This window comes from Meleagris gallopavo, chromosome 28, assembly GCF_000146605.3.
Source record: "Meleagris gallopavo isolate NT-WF06-2002-E0010 breed Aviagen turkey brand Nicholas breeding stock chromosome 28, Turkey_5.1, whole genome shotgun sequence".
Taxonomy (NCBI): domain Eukaryota; kingdom Metazoa; phylum Chordata; class Aves; order Galliformes; family Phasianidae; genus Meleagris; species Meleagris gallopavo.
Window position 1 is genome coordinate 448,839 of NC_015038.2, and position 10,286 is coordinate 459,124.

Sequence of the window (10,286 nt, forward strand, 5' to 3'; positions counted from 1 at the left end):
AGCACTTCATACCATTAAAGGGAGGAACGCATTCATGCAGCACAACGGGATTTTTGTTGTTTGCTCAGAAGCCTGTTCTGAGCAGCGAGAAGGCGACACCGAGCTTGTGCAATGCTGAAATGAGCTTTGGGGGTGGAGGAGGAGGGGAGAGAGCATGGAGGGCAGGGAGAAGGGTGGGGAGAGCACACACCTCTCAGTAAACTTCAGGGCACTCTGCTGAGCAGAACATCCTGAACATCCTGCTCCCTGCCAGCAGTGCAGCACTGCAAAGGCAAGAGAATGGCTTGCAGTGCCAGCTGAGCAAGCACACGGCGTTCAGCTGCAAGAAGCACGGGGAACGTGTGCTCAATGCACTGCAGTGCACTGACTGAACAGCTTCCATATGCTAAGTGCAATCTGGGAGTCAAACAGCAGCTCTAAGGTGCAAAGTTCTGTCATTCCTCGCTGGGAGGGCATTGGCTCGACTATCTGTGCTGAAATGGATCAGCATCAGTGCTGTGGTGGCACACAGAGACACTGAGACTGATCCAGACCTGTTCACAGCCCCCAAAGCAGCCGCTGACCCACCAGTGTGCTGGAGCCTGCCCACCTGCAGCCATGTGCTGCTCCAGCCCTGCAGGTCGGTTTATCGTGGAATAATTCATAGTAAGTGCAAAAAAACATCCATATGAAGTACTTCTAAACATCACATACCTGTTAGTCTTAAATATTGCCCTTTTCTGCACAATGCTTGGTAACTGTGCACTTGTACTAACATACACAATTAGGGAAGGGCTCCTGGGATGCAGCCAGATGGCTGACTCCCACCATTCACAATGCCATGACCAGGAGAAGCAATACAGCATCACTGATGACTACAGAGTGGGGAATGCGCCTGCTGGATTCCCCTTCTCTGGCAAAGTCACTCTGAGGTCAGGTTCCTCACCACAAGGAAGGAGATTCTTCCTCTACTGACTGCAGGAAGGAAAAAAACGTTGGAGAGGTCTAAATCTGCCTGGAAATATTTCTGCATTCCCTTTTAAAGGTATGGAGATGAAGCCCAGACACATGAGAAGGCAGTGACAGGCACCCTGCTGCCCAAGGAGGCCGTGCAGGACCTTGATCTTTGCAGCCCGCATCTGTCGCACTCATCACCCGGCATCCAGCCCTCCCTGCAGCTCAGAGCAGTGCCAACACAACAATTCGGACACTAAAGCACATTTGTAGGACCTGCACACACGGGTTGGCCTTCCTGGCAACAAAAGATATGGAGAAAGCTGAGGGACTCCACAGCCTCGGCGTTCAGAGGCAGTCAGGCTTCCATATCTCACATCCTTGAAGCTCTGGGCTGGAGGTGGGGAGAAAAATCCCCCCACTGTAAGAAGAGCGGATTGGAGAGCAGCTGGTGGGGCTGAACGTGCACAGGGCTATGGGGCAGGATGGTATCATCCCAGGGCCCTGAGGGAGCTGCTGATGGGGCTGCCAAGCTGCTCCCCTCCATAGCCCAGAGCTGTGGCTGTCAGATGAAGCCCCGGTGACTGGAAATGGAGAACCATGGCTCCTGGTCTTGGGAACAGTGCTCTTCAACATCGTTACTGATGACACACAGTGGGATTGAGTGCACCCTCAGCATGTTTGCAGAAGACACCGAGCTGAACAGTGCAGCTGATACAACAGAAGGAAGGAGATGTCATCCAAGAGGACCTGAGCAAGCCTGAAAGTGGGAACGAGGCGATTTCTAACCCAAACCATTCCACAATCCTGCAATTCTTTCACACCAGGCTCTGTTTCTGAGGTTTCAAAACATCAGTAACTGAAACTGGGCTAACTCGTGTGGCAACCTCAATCCCAATTACAAGGCTGACAAAGCCCAGCTTAGTCATGAGGTGGAGCTGAACAGCCCCACATCACAGCTCTGCGCATCCCTCCAGTCCTCCAGGACCCACTGCTGCGTTTCTGCGGGGAGGGGCGGCAGTGCTGAGCACAGAACTCACAGCCTGAGCCTCAAAGCAAAACAAAACCTGAGCTTTCTATTCCCTACTAATTAAAAGTTAATTAGTCATCCGGTGCAGATGCCTCACAGATTGACAAAACGCAACCTGGTGGACAATAACTCATTTTAAAGAGATGGGGCGGCAGGAGGAATAGCATCCTTATTAGGCAGGAGAGAGACAGCAAACGAGATGCAATATGGCAAAACACGTCGGGTTCCATCCTTACCTCAACAAAGTGCCTAGTTTACACTTTCTTCACGCTGCCTCATACAGCTCACTTTCAAGCTCTCCCCTGTGTGAGTATGAAACCCGATCTTCCCTTGCAGCTCTCCCTCCTCACATCCCAGTGTTCGTAACATTCAAGGTCGTGGTTTAGCTGTGACTGCTGCTGTCTGCTAAGGATATTCCTCAGTATGCAACACCAGCCCTGCGCCATCCGTGTGGTGCTGCTTATTTTGTCACAGAATGTCTGTACAGCTACCAAACAGACACAGCACATCCAACCCCATCCCCAAAGCCCCCAACCGCCTTTCCTGAGCGCTGCCACATCACTGGTCACAAAGCCCACACCATGACGTGCTGCCCAGGCAGTAACTTCAGCCTCAACTCCATTTACAGGCAACATTATCTGAAATTCCTTCTCCTCCGTGAGCACTGAGTACCTTCTGTGTCAGGGCAGTGGTGGTCAGAGCAGTTTTCAGATACTTTTCCTTTGAGATAGCTGTCCTCTCCCTTCCTTTGGAAAGGCCACCAGTGTTCCTACCCAAACAGACCCTATTTCTGTAACTGGAGAGGAGACCAACACGCAAGATGACGTATCAGAAAGAGGATTAATTCAAATGTCCCCTTTACCTGCCTTGGAAGTCTTCACCTACACAACGTTGGGCTGATGAAGCAGATTTAAGCAGCAGAGCACCTTCACAAAGTGCAGCAGACAAGAATGGGAAACAAAGGCAGGATTTGCAGCCAGAGCTGCAGAGTGATGTGAGCCCACAGCGAGCTCTGCAGGAACGCAGGAGCCCTCCTGGGAGAGCAGAATTCTAATAAAACTGGAAGGATGAGGGAGAGCGGTTGGTATTTTTGGAACAAATCATCCCAAGCCAATCTCCTGAAAGTCCTCACTGTCATTTTCCACCTCAGGTTTACCACGCTCTCCTGAATGCTGCTGAATTACTTCTCATTCAGCTGACTTCTCTTTCATTTGTAGCCAAACCTCCCTATCTCCCCCAGGCAGAGACGCACTGAGGAGCGCATTTGCTTCCCCAAATGAGAGCATTTACAGGGCCCAGCTGACAGGGGGGCTGAGCTGAAGACAGCACTGGGGCCACAAGCACCAGGACGCTCCCCACACCACACACCTGCAGGGTCACCTCGAGTCCATCTGCGACATCAACCACAGGCAGGGAGCAGCCCTGCCCACCAGCACACGGTGCTGAGCGGGTGGGAAGGCTCCAACATCACTCTGTCCTGGAGCAGCACTTCTGGGCACCACTCCAGTCCTGGTGCAAACAGCCCAGGCACTGCTGGAGCCCCGGACTTTTCGTTATTTGCTGCTCCATCACAAAACTTCACAGCCTCCACTTCTGGATTTTGCACCCGCAGGAGGAGAGCGAGCTGCACCTTTGGTGCTGTTCCAGTCCAGGGAAATACTGAAATCCAGCGTGCGTATTTCATGCAGTACTTCATCCATTCTGAAGCCACATTCATTCTCGTGACACCACTCTGGAGAAACAGAGTGAACTCCACTGTCCTGTCCTCTTATATGCAGTAAGAGAATTGTTATGGCTCTAAACAGTCTGTAAAAAAACAAACACAGCCAAACCTCAGCAACCCTGTCCTTGGCAGAGGGCTGGAACCCAATGCTCCTTGAGGTCCCTTCCAACCCAAACCATTCTGTGATCCTTGAGGGCCCTTTCAACTCAAACCATGCTATGATTCTATGAAAATGAATCTATGAAAACAAACAAACAAAAAAAAACCCAACACAGAAAAACTCAGTTTAAACACAAAATACCCATTAAGTATTGAACTATTGATGTAAGCTAGAAAGAACAGATTCTGGATTGAATTTCCAATTGCTTTTCTGTTTCTGAGTTGGCATGCAAAGCTAAAATCCATAGTGAAGGGCTCCTCCTCCTCAAAACAAGAAGAATCCAAGCAACATTTACTATGCACTATGTGCACTATGGCCAATATCTTAATAAATTCTTTCATGCCAGCCACCTCAGGTCATCCTAAAGTCTTTCCACACACAGAGCATCAACAATTACCTTCTTCCCTGGAAGAATCCCACACGCCTTGCATTTGCCTTCTGCTACACCCAGAGCCTGGGTGTGAGCACTGCTACCTGTGAAGGCAGTGCCTGTGGCCAAGCCCAGCGTTGCTCTGACAGCTCAGGGCACTGCTTGAACACCTGGGGTGCCACAGATGGAAGGTTCCAATAGCAGCAACCATCACAGCTCGGCACGAGGGCACTGCTCTGCTGCCCTTCTGTGTGGGATCTCGTGGTCAGAAGGTCTCGAGTACTGATGAGATGTGGGGATGGAGTTAACCTGCACAGAGAAGCCTGAATCCTGCTGGCACTGCTGCCCTCACTTCTTGATTCTCTGCATCCCAGGCCCTTTGTGCAATGAGATTCCACCAGCAGAGGAGCTGCTTGTTTCAGTGCTCAGTGAGCTGGTCTCAAATTAGCAGTGCTGTTAACTAGCCCAGGAGATGTGATGAAAAGCCTGTCTTCAAGGCTGCAATACAAGCCTTGTTTCTTGCATGGCCAACTCTGCATTCCCCACGAGCTGCAATCCGGGCTGCAGGCACTGCAAATCCAGAGCAGTGCTGTTATGTGGGACAGCACAGGGTCAGAGCTGTGTGCACAGTAACACCCAGCCTGCTGTTATTTGGGACGATGAAAAGTTGACTGAAAAATACATGCTACATAAAAAAACTCTTTAAAACACTGTCAATAAATCACTGTAAAATTATATGCAAGCTTTAACAGGTTCAGTTATAACTTCACAGGGTTTATTTAGGACTGAAAAAGCCAGCAATGGGTCTGTTTGGCAGGAGAAGGCTGAAGGGCTGTAGCAAAGAAACTATTGGTCAGGCAATAAGCTCTGTTGTAAACGTGATGTAAAGGCACTGCAGCACTTTGCCATAAATGGAATACAAACTGTGGAAGTGAGCAGGCTCTCCTCTGCAGTGCACTGAGCAGGATTCCCAGGAGCAGACCTGGCATTATGTCTCACGGATACGAAGCAGAAGGAGAGGATCTTCCTCCCCTCCCAAGCACTGCTGCCATTCTATAATGGTACATACAGCATCATACGCGACTCCACTTTTTATTCCCACCACTAAATTTACCATTAAAATGCTGGGAGCTGTACCCATTAGGCTTTCCTGGATCAGCATTAAGCTGCAGCAGAAGATAATTTTAGTGTGGGCTGAGAATAGCACATTTTATATTTAAAACTTGAGAATCTTCTTGCCTTCTTACAAATACAGAAAATAAAAAGCAGAGGTTAAAGAGTTAAAAGAAGCACCACTGTGAGCACAGAAACCTCATTTTAGCACCTATAGGCATCAAATCATGCACACGGGAGATGAGAATTCAGGCAGTTCTGTGGGTCTGAACTGAGATGTTTGGAACAGGACAAGAAGGGGCACAGAGTGATGGAATGGGACGTCCCCAGCTGCACCATCTGAGGACTGAGCTCAAAGAAAAGTCTGCAGAAAAAGAAGAAGGGTTTCATCGCGTTGACTTCATCACCTCCAGAAGGGATGTCAGTAAGAGGTTACAGAGCTGGAAGGCAGTGGTATCAATAACCAGGAATAACAAACAGATGGGATTCCCCTCAAGGCTGTAAATGCTACTGGAAGGTGCAGGGGCAGCCCCAGCACTCCTGACTTTTATGCCATAATCCTACATGGCAGGGGAGGGCTGCTGTGCACAGCGCATCTGCTCCACGCTCCTGCAGAAGCTGGCTGTGTCCTTTTCCAGACAGGCTCCACTCCCAGCATCAGTGCCACGTTTTGCTCAGAAAAGCAGTGTGATGAGCACTGGAGGAATGAGCTCCTCGTCCACTCCGAGGTCCATCTCAGAGCACTGCTGATGCCAAAAACAAGTGACTTCATCCCACGAAGGACAAAGCAGTGTCAGAACATGATATGTTCCAGCTCAAGTTGCGAGCCTGTGAGTGGTTTGTGACATTACCTCCTCCCCAGCATGGCAGAAGCAAACACACGGTGAGCTGCAAGGAGGAACGCAGCAGAAACTCACAAATATCAACAGACAGTGTCAGAGAAATGAAGAAAGCCAACAGGAATATAAGAACCAGATGTAAACACAGCATTTCCAGCTACGAGACCTTCCAAGATATGACATGGAGAAATAAAACTGAGCACTCAGAGTCACATCAGACGGATCAGCAACACGGAGATTCAGCACAGTGTGCGCATGGCCCACCTGCCCCCAGCCCTCCATGCCCACGGGGCCTTTGTGCCATGGCAGCAGCCAGCTCACCAGTGCACTACTCCAACAAACGTGCAGCTTCAACACATTGCTATCTAACTACGTTTCAAGCTATTTCTGGCCTTCCTTCAACAGCAGCAACAGACTGCGGTGCAGGAGGTTACGTTCCCTCCCAAGGATGCAATCTAGGAGTAATGAAAGAAAAGTCTATTAAAAAAGCAGTGCTCAGCATTCCCTATGTGTGAGGTGCCTACCAGAGTGAGAAAAGCAAACATACTGAGGTGTGAAAAACCAAAGCTGGGGGCAAATCCCTGCCAGGAAGGAGCTTTACAACGTAAGGATTCTACATCCTGACACATCCTGCCAGACAGAGCTACTCCTAATAGTGAGTCTAATAGAGGTCCTGCACGTCCAGGACCAAAAGCAAACGGCGACTTCCAAGATGGGAGGCTTCTTTCTGAAGAAAAGCATGTGGGAGGGTATAGACACAGAACAAAAAGTGACCTTTTAAAGACAAGGGTGACAAACAACATCACCACCCTTGAGTCACTGGAACACGCGATTTTTCCTACAGTGCTGTTTTCCAAAGGATATTTTATTGCCAGAGAATCTGAGTTCAGTTTTCCAAACAAACGCAGATTATTCTTCATTCCTTTTCAGCCATCTGGCAAGGCAGCTTCTGCTTTTCACTCCTTCTGGACATATCTGGGAGAGGAACCATTTACTCCTTCAGCATCTCACAAGCCACAAGCACTACCCACCCCACAGGGACTCTGCCACAAGGAAAGCGTTGCCAGCAGAGCACTGAGAAGCACTGGGCAGGAAGCACTGAGTGCACTACACTTGTGTTGCATCCCCTGAAGCCATCTCTTATTGCAAAACTCACCCCAAGGCAGACAACCCTGGCCACCTGGCACAGCCAGACATAACAGCGTCCATCCCACAGGTTGGATTTTCCTGGAGAATGTCAGGAAAGATGTCTGCACTGTGGGCTGCAGGGTGATGGACAAGGGTGATGGAGGTACAACCAGCGGCTCCAGAGGGATGGAGGGCTGCTATGGGAACTTCAGAAGTTGGAAATCTCGCTCCCTTCCATCATTTTCAGCGTGTCATGGAGATGTATAAACACCAACAGGTGTTGTTAGTTCTTAAAATCAAAAATTATAAACACAATCAGCCTGAAAACAGTAGTTAGGTTTGCCCAGCAACCACACTGCCTGCAGCCAGTCCTGGCTTCTGGAGCACCTGAGCCACGTCGCACGGCGCAGGAGAGATGCACACACATGGCACCCCATGCAGCACCATCACATTGCTCCCAGCTCCTTCTGGGAAGGAAGAGGATCCCTGGAAACATGTGAGTCAGCTCCTGTGTGAGCAAAGGAACAGAACCCTGGGATGAGATGGGATAACTGGAACTGCCAGCACAGGCCTCCCAGCAGTGCCAGCAGAAGCCAAGGAATCTGCTGGGTATCCGATCCATTGCTAACCTCAGCTCCACAGCTTCAGGAGCAATCACCTGCTGACAACTGTGAAAGATTTCTCACCCTGAACTATACTGAAATTGTGAGAGTAAGTTACCGAACAAGAAGTGAAAGCACAAAGTTACTGCAAACAGTCATGGCTCCGTGACCTTGTGAATCCTTCCCGGAGGACTCCCTGCTTTGCTTCATCTCCCTGGGACTCACAGGCTGCACATCAGCTGGTTTTGTGTTACCCATCTCCATCGTGGACTCTGCTTCACATTACACCTTCCTAATTCAGCAGCTTGGTGAATTACAGGAATTAACCAGAACGTATTTAGCTGTGACCCTGTAGTCTGCATAGCAGACTTGGACTGCTTGGCCTTTAAGCACAAACAATGTGTTTTCCCAGAGCTGTAAATAGGGACTGGGCAGCCATGCTGACGATTTAAATGCTGTATCACCAGGGATGGCAGACAGCAAGTCTGATACTCTTCTCAAAACACTGATGTTAAGAAGAACCAGCAGAGGAGAATCATCTGTGCAGATGTGAAAAAAATGCTATAGAAGCATACAGAATGAATCTTAATGTCTACATTGCCTTCCCTTCCAGCTCCCAAGGAAGCCAGGGTACTCCAAATGCAATAAAAATGTTCTTCACCACATTTCAGCTCTATGCCAAAACACTAACTCATGCTCTTGCAGCAATTTTCTGCTATTTTAGCTCCAACTTTATATTGCTAGCTGTGCACATGTTCCAGATCCCTTCTCACTGCAGCATGCACAACCTATTACAGCATTTTGTTTATAAACAGGACTAAACAGAGCCAATCTCTCATAGTCTCCCTTTACACATCATTAAGTCCTCTATAACTTAACCACAGCCACACAAGTGATGCACAGCTACACCTCTGTTACCTGGGATGAGGCCAGGTGGCTCTGCTCCCTCCTCACACCGCATCTACGTTAGAAGTAAACATTCAAGAGCAGAAACACTGCATCCTCACTGCCCCAGAGGGACCCTGGGCTGGCAGCAGTAAGGTGTACGATGGGCAGCATCACATCACACTATCCAGGCTAAAAGGCCTCCTTTCTTATCAGCTGGCAAGAAGTTCACCTATTTTGTTCCCTTTTATGAGTCAATTTTCCCTCGTATCTCAGCAAAACAGAGCGGGCTGTGAAGACATACCTTACCATATTAGGCAATCTGAGTCCTGAAAGCAGAGGACTCGGATCCTTTCTTAGCTTAAAAAGACAGTCCACAACATGACAGCAGCCTGCAGGGTGCTGTGCTTCGTGCTGCCAGACTGGGAAAAGGAAGCAGGAGAGGGCTGGGGTGCATGGAGGAAGGTAGGACTTGAGGGCTCTGGTCGAAGCAGTCTGGCTGTAACAGGCAAGGAACAACACCAACTAAAACTGCTTCTGACCTCTGGGTCGTTTAACTTTGGATTTGATGAACAGCACAGATAGAGAAGCTGAATTGGAAGTCTTTATGGGAGATAAAATGCCACTAAGAGCAAAAATACAGGAGAGAAACGTGACATCCCCAAATAAGGGCTCCCAAGCTACGCTGTGGAACAGCTCCAACATCAGGACGTTCAGTTTGCATAACGAGCCTTCAGTTCATTGCTCTTCCCTTGGAACTCACAGGAACAAGTTTAGAAATGCAGCTCTTCTACAAGAGCTCCTATCAGCCCTCACCTGTGCCTGCTGATTTCAGGTCAGTCACACAATTAGGCAGAGAAGGAATTAGTCACAAATCAGAGTGGGCTTGGGCGGCGTTTTGCAGAATGTAGAATACTCAGGTTTCATAAATCAGAGCTCAAAGAGCTGAGAATGGGGCTTATTTAGCACCTTACTGCGACCATAACGCATAACTGATGCTTCAGTGTTATCCCTGCCTCAAAGCTGATGCCATTAACGTGTCTGAGTTTTATGCTGTGCCATACAGCCCGTCCTAAGGGAAGTCCATGGAAACAGATGTTTTCCGTGACGCTTTTATTGCCTGGAGTGCTGGGATGTCACCAACACGACACTCAGTGTGTTCTGCTGGATTTAAAGCTTTCCCCTGAGAAACTGCATCCCACATGGGTGAGACACACTTGTAATGCCACTAAAGAGAACTACAAGTAGATAAACGCTCTAAATTATTGCAAACATCATTCTTCTTCTGTTATATTCAGTACGTCATTTGGAAACAGCTTTCTTCCAGATTGGACCCAGTTTTTCCTGCTAGCTAACAGCACTGGCAGAAATCAGGTGTAAGTCAAAGACAGAAAGGGCCAGGGATATGGAAACCCCCTCCAAAATCACACCGGAACATGGATGTGTGCCCATACCCACCACCCACTACTGGCACACGCTGACCCCGCCGTGATGCTGTTCTCA